The sequence below is a fragment of the Parasteatoda tepidariorum genome, chromosome 3, assembly GCF_982258835.1.
Source record: "Parasteatoda tepidariorum strain Cologne lab strain chromosome 3, Ptep-v5.0, whole genome shotgun sequence".
Classification (NCBI taxonomy): domain Eukaryota; kingdom Metazoa; phylum Arthropoda; class Arachnida; order Araneae; family Theridiidae; genus Parasteatoda; species Parasteatoda tepidariorum.
In genome coordinates this window covers 26,700,579-26,707,321 of record NC_141757.1, presented here as the reverse complement: position 1 = coordinate 26,707,321, position 6,743 = coordinate 26,700,579, and positions in this window count along the sequence as shown.

Here is a 6,743-nt window from a genome sequence, read left to right as displayed (position 1 = left end):
TTTTATATATTAGATTCAATATTTTAATATCATCTGAGGATAGATTAGGAGAAATTTCAGTGTACGGAATACCATGCAAATATATACCGGGCAGGTATACTGAACCTTAAAAAAACATCAAGGTAGGGAATACCGGGCAGTAGCACTGAGCCTTAAAAAACATCAATGTACGGAAATAATACCGGGCAGTAGCACTGAACTTTAAAAAAACATCAGTGTAGGGTAATATCAGCGTACGGAATATATACCGGGCAGTGGTACTGAACCTTAAAAAAACATCAGTGGGTAATATCAGCGTACGGAATATATACCGGGCAGTGGTACTGAACCTTAAAGAAACATCAAGGTAGGGTATACCAAGCAGTAGCACTGAACCTTAAAAAAACATCAGAGTAGGGTAATATCAGTGTACGGAATATATACCGGGCAGTGGTACTGAACCGTAAAAAAACATCAAGGTAGGGTAAACCGGGCAGTAGCACTGAACCTTAAAAAAACATCAGTGTAGGGTAATATCAGTGTAAGGAATATATACCGGGCAGTGGTACTGAACCTTAAAAAAACATCAAGGTAGGGTATACCGGGCAGTAGCACTGAACCTTAAAAAAACATCAGTGTAGGGTAATATCAGTGTACGGAATACCATGCAAATATATACCGGGCAGTGGTACTGAACCGTAAAAAAACATCAAGGTAGGATATACCGGACAGTAACACTGAACCTTAAAAAAACGTCAGTGAAGGGTATACCGGGCAATGACACTTAACTAGACCTAGCATATATTTCGGTCAATTACCAAAGAGACTGTGATTGTCAGCATTCACCGGTGGAAGTCAACAACCACCAATTTCGGTCATACACAGTAACAATTGCATTGCTCAAGTATATATTCTAAATTTGGGATTGCTCATTAATTTCTATCGTTGCAAAAAGTGATTCTAAACCTGATTTGTTAAATGAGCATTCAAATATAAAAGCAATACCCTTTTATTTCCACTTGAAGCAGAAGAATGCATTTCACAGGAAACTGGTAATTGCAGAGAATAAGTGATTTTCAATGAAATGCATCAACTTATCAAAGCTCTTCTAATTTACATAGCTTGGCACAGATGCTCAGATAAAACTACAACAACACTCCCCCCCCCAAAACTATATCCCTCGCATATTTTCACAGACGCAAACTATATTTCAATGAATAAAACATGTTTTTCTCGTCAGATGACTATTCCAGATAAAAAAAATCAATTGGCGAGGCAACATAAAAACAAATAGAAAACCCTGCAGCACTCCAACTAGGGATCATTTATTTCTTGAATCTTTTCCAATCGTTCACTATATGCGTTATTAGATTTGCATTTTCGTGTCTAATTTGATAGAAAAAGATCTCATCCTGAGAGAAGTGATAGTCATTGTTCGTTTCAGGCGAACGCTTGTGTGATTGTTCGACGAACAACCAACTCCATTGAAATGCCTCTCTAACAATTCTCAGGCAGATTACATATTTACTTCACTGCGAGTTGCTGCTTTATGTAAACAATTTTTCAAACCATCCGGAAAACGTGCCGCCTAAGCATAGTGAGGATCCATGGTCTGAGGACTGTGCGCATGCGCGGAATAACAATGGGCGTCAGAAAATGAAGTGCAGTGACAGAAAAAGTGTCAAATATAAACATTTGCATTTCTGAAAGATATAAAATCAATTCCGTGATGATTTTTTTTTAAAATTTTGGTTAATTACTAGCAGCATTTGGCTTCCAGATTGGTTACCTTAATGGTCTAACGCACAGCACAACTGCATTTAAACATTCTAACTCTTTAATCCCTCCTCTAATCCTAGCACCCTAATTAGTTTAAAATAATATATTAAGAAAATTTTTTCACCGTCTAGCATTAGCCGTTATACGCGTGAAGTATTTTGATTTCAATTTTAACTATTTTCAAGAGGAATGCTCGATATTGTTTAAGTTCTTTATGTATGAAATAATTTAAAATCTGTCCGTCAGCCATTAAATAACACTGAAGTATGAATTCGGGACTATCCAGCGTAGTAGACAGCAGAATCTTTGTCGTACCCAAGTCAAAATTTTTGATGGTTTTCCATTGACAGACCAACATAATCTTGATGTTCACCATCAATAATTCCATCATGAACCGTTATATTTTTGATGGTAACCATCACCATAATGTAGGAATTCAGACTGATTTATGATGGTCCAAAATAAGAATAGCAACTTGTTGTGATGGTTTGTTCGTGTTAAACCATCGGAAATTTCTATCGGAGTTTCTTAGAAATCAAATGTTGGAACGATCATGAATGACCGTCATCCCAATGTAGGAATTTGGACTGATTTATGAATGGCCAGCATAAAAAAAATTGCTTTGGTGGTATATTCCTGAGAACCAACAAGAATTCTCATTAAATCGTCTTAGAAATGTATAGTTGGAACCATCATGGTCCATCACGGATAATCATGGATTGTTGGTCCATGGGAATCAAACTTCTCTTGATGGTTAACCATCATAGTATTCAAGTAGCATTTTCCATCATGGAAGTTTGCTGGAATATCAAAATCTATGAACGCATAATGGTAAATGTTGGATGGTGGGGATCATCAAATCATGTATGGGCATCATGAATCACACCATCAAGAATTTCGACTTGGGGTGAGATAAGTTAGAAAGTTAATCAGAATGCTCCATTGCAAGCTGCGTACTACTTCGTAATACTGCGTACTACTTCGTCATTAACTACTTCGTAATACTGCGTACTACTTCGTCATTAACTACTTCGTAATACTGCGTACTACTTCGTCAAATAAAAACTGCGGTTCAGGTATCAGACTTCCAAGATTTTTTAGGATGTCACTTTTTATTTCCATTTATGGGAAGATTTCTTTGCTATAGATAGGGCTGCACGGACGGCTGTAAAAGCAAAATGTTGTGACTAATATTTTACTAAAAGATAATAATATCAGCAACTTTTTTGCATTTTTTTTCAGTTTACAATTTAGAGTAAATGCAACCAAGTTTTTTTTTTTTTGCTTTAAATAGGAATAATTAGAAATATAAGTCATGGTGGTAGTTACTATTGAATAATTGAAGATAGAATAAATAAACAAAAATGAAAATTGATTTCTACTTTCTTCTTACGAATTCATTCGCCTGTGGAATCCTTGCAATAGATGATTTCAAGAAGGGATCTGCGCAGTTGTCACCGTTGTATGAATTTGAAAAAAAGTTTCAAAATTTTTAATCCGTCTTGGGAACATCATCTTAACATTTTATACGAGTATGATCAAGCAAAGCTATTATTTTAATAGCTTTGCTTGATCAGCTATTAATATAAGCTATTATTTTTATACGAGTGTGATCAAGTAAAGCTATTATTTTAAATTAAAGCACAGATAAAAATAATTATTTCATGTAATTTTTTTTATTTTTTGACTCTACAGCGGCAGATTTATTATTACAGCACATGACATAAAAAAATTATGTAAGAGTTGAAGCTTCAATAAATTATGCCTGATTAATTACAATTACCAAACTTCATTGGTAATTGTTAACTACAACCGCTTAGTGTGATTAATGTGCAGAGTTGCAAGACATTTACCATGCTCTGTAATCTTCATGAAATTTTAGCAAAAGTCACTCATATTTTGAAATTATTTAAATCGGGTATTTGCACTTTAAGAAGAAGATCACAAATTCCGACACATGTGACCTATGACTTTAACGCTGGCTGATTGTTTATAAGAAAAATGGCCTATTAAAGTTGTGCTATATTTCTCTACCTATAAGTTAGAATGTTAATTAACGAGAAATTATTTAAATACAGCACCGTATGGAACATCGAATTAGTTGAAATACAATTCTTTCTCGTCTACGTATTTTACTTAAATTATTAATAATTTGTCTATGTAATATTTTACTACTATAATAAATTATTAACTATAAATTATTAGTAGCACTGATTTATTTTTGTTTTATTTAATTGGCAACTTCGGTGCATAATTAGTTTGCTTATGCTGCACATGGCTGCCTGCCTGTCTTTGTGTTAAATAAGAAATATATAGTGAAAAATTGAAATCTTTGTGAAAGAATATCGAATGAGTCAAGAATTGATACTGGATTGGTTTGGCTTACTCGAAATGGAATTGATCGAACATTTGCTAGTGTAAACAAATGTTTCAACAACCAATCAGGATAGAGATGCCCATACTACGTCACTTACATATTACGTCACTACGCCCATTGTGATACTTTTGAAAAAAATTATATTTGAGTAAAACCTAAAATGTTCAAATCAGAATGAGCTAAATTAGTTCAAGATGATAAAGAACTGAAGCGACAGATGAAAAAAAAAAAAAAAAAACGTGAGTACAACGGTTGCCAGGTTATTGTTTCCTATCGGTCAGTTACTCGCAACGCAAAAAACGTCGTAAATCCCTTTTTCTACTTCTCGAAAAGGTCACCTTGAACAGTTAGCTACATTATTATTATTTTTTCTTCAATTGTAATTTAGAGTTACGACATTTTCTGGCTACAAACTAAAGATTTAGTCGGAATTATGCTGAAACAGAATTTCAAAAAACTGCTAGAAAACTGATTTTTAAAAGAAAAAAATTTTTTTTTGCAATATGTAGCTATTTTTATAAAGATAATACATATAAAAATCTCAAATTCGAATTTTTTGTAGCTTACATTGATTTTTCAATTGCTCAATTGCTCGGTAGTACAGAAGATCCATATTTTTTTCTCAACCTCTGTAGCTTTGCTGTGTATACCTTCAATGGCTTATATGAAACAAAAAGAAAAAATTGATTGAAATAAATGACTAATGTTTGTATATTATTACATTCCGTATGCATACTATTGCATACGTTGCATACAAATTTTCGTATGCATACAAATGTCGTATGCATACTATTAATATTTGTTGCTACGCGCCATCTGTGCTTTATGTACACATTTTACGGTACAAACACCGAAAGCAAGTAAGTTGTAAACTTAATACTGATCAATACAATACAGAAAAAAAATCGACTAAACAATTAAATAATCCCACCCGGTTTCAACCAATGCAAAATCAACAGGCTTCGTGGATTCTACCGTACGTGTGTCATTTATGCTTATCACATGGTCGAAAAAAAATAACAAAAAACTTTCGGAAGAAATTATCTAAACTTGTACCAAATGTAGGCTATCCTGACATGAAAAAGCACACAAAATATTTAAAATAATATAATTTGACAATTTTTATATAAATTTTTCTATTACTTGAAATTATTATATCAAGATCGCAAAATTAAATATCTTTGAAATATCATTTTTGCTGAGGCGGTCAAAAAAATTATAATCAAATTTATAAACCAACAATTAAATGCAAAAGCAAAAACTATACTAGCAGATCAAATATTTTATTAAAATGGCCCAACTAAAAACTGGTTACATTGGCAGCAATTTGTGTATTATACAAATCGTTTTCTAACAGTGAATAATTTGACAATACTGAAAAAAATATCTAGTAGAAAAGCACCAAATTGAAAAAAGAAGTAATATTTTTTTCTCACTAGCTTGTAAATGTAGAAAATACGAGCTCTTAAAAAGAAAGAAGTCTGCTCTTCAATTCTAAGTCAGAAAATTCAATAAAATAAATTACGGTATTAAGTTTAAGCTGTACAACGTATATCATATTACTAATAGGCTTAATGATTTGAAAATTCTTTTTTTAAGCTTCTTTCCTCGTTTTTTTTAAAGCTTTATGAGTTTCGTCTAAATTGAAACAATAGCTATGTAAGTAGTATTTGTTTTTACTGGCTTCTATTTTTTTAAACATTAAAAAAAGAATTATAAAAAGACCAATTTCTTTTACTTAATTTTAAATAAATTGTTTTAGAAAGAATATTCTTAAAGCTATTTATTAGTTATATAAATTTTTTTAAAACTGGATTTATTTTTTTGCTTTTCAGGCTTTATGGTTTTTCTCCAAAATAAAATGAATAAAAGATAATGCATTAATGATTTGTTTTTTTAATAGTGGCTTTTTTGATGAATGCAATTATATTTATAAAAAGAAAAAAAATATTGCTTCCAATTTTTTTTATTGAACAATGCGAACAATTACTGAGAATTCTTTTAGTATTTCATAAAAACAAATAAAGTGAGCATATTGAATATATATATATATATTATAATTGAAAATGCTCTAACCATAATTATATTTTAAAAAATTGGAAAAAATAAATAAATGAATGCCCCGAAGAAAATTTTGATTTGAATACTTTTTGGGTAGATAAGTTTTGAAACCGTAGGAAAAATTTTGATTCAATAGATTAGCGTTACACTTATAATAACAACTTGAAGTAACCAAATGCTTACGATAAAACCTTATGAATGTAATATCATGGTAATGAAGAGGTTAATGTTGGAAATACGCATAGATCTCAGTACGCTGGTGCGAAACGGCATTAGCTAATTCGTCGTAATTAAGTCGTTCAAATTCTTATTTTTGAAAATCATGGAAGTTTGAAAGAATAGACTTACGTAGGTAAACAAAACAGAGAAGAAGGCGGAAGCATATGCAGATGAATGGCTCGAAAAAACAGTCTTGATTGATCAGAAGGAGTTGGCTTGCTGTTTATTTACGTCTTGAGTCCTTGAAGTATTTTGAAAACAGCTTCTTTCGGAACTAATTGATCCAGTTCTTTAGATAAAAAGCAATGGCAGCGTCATTGTTGTCATC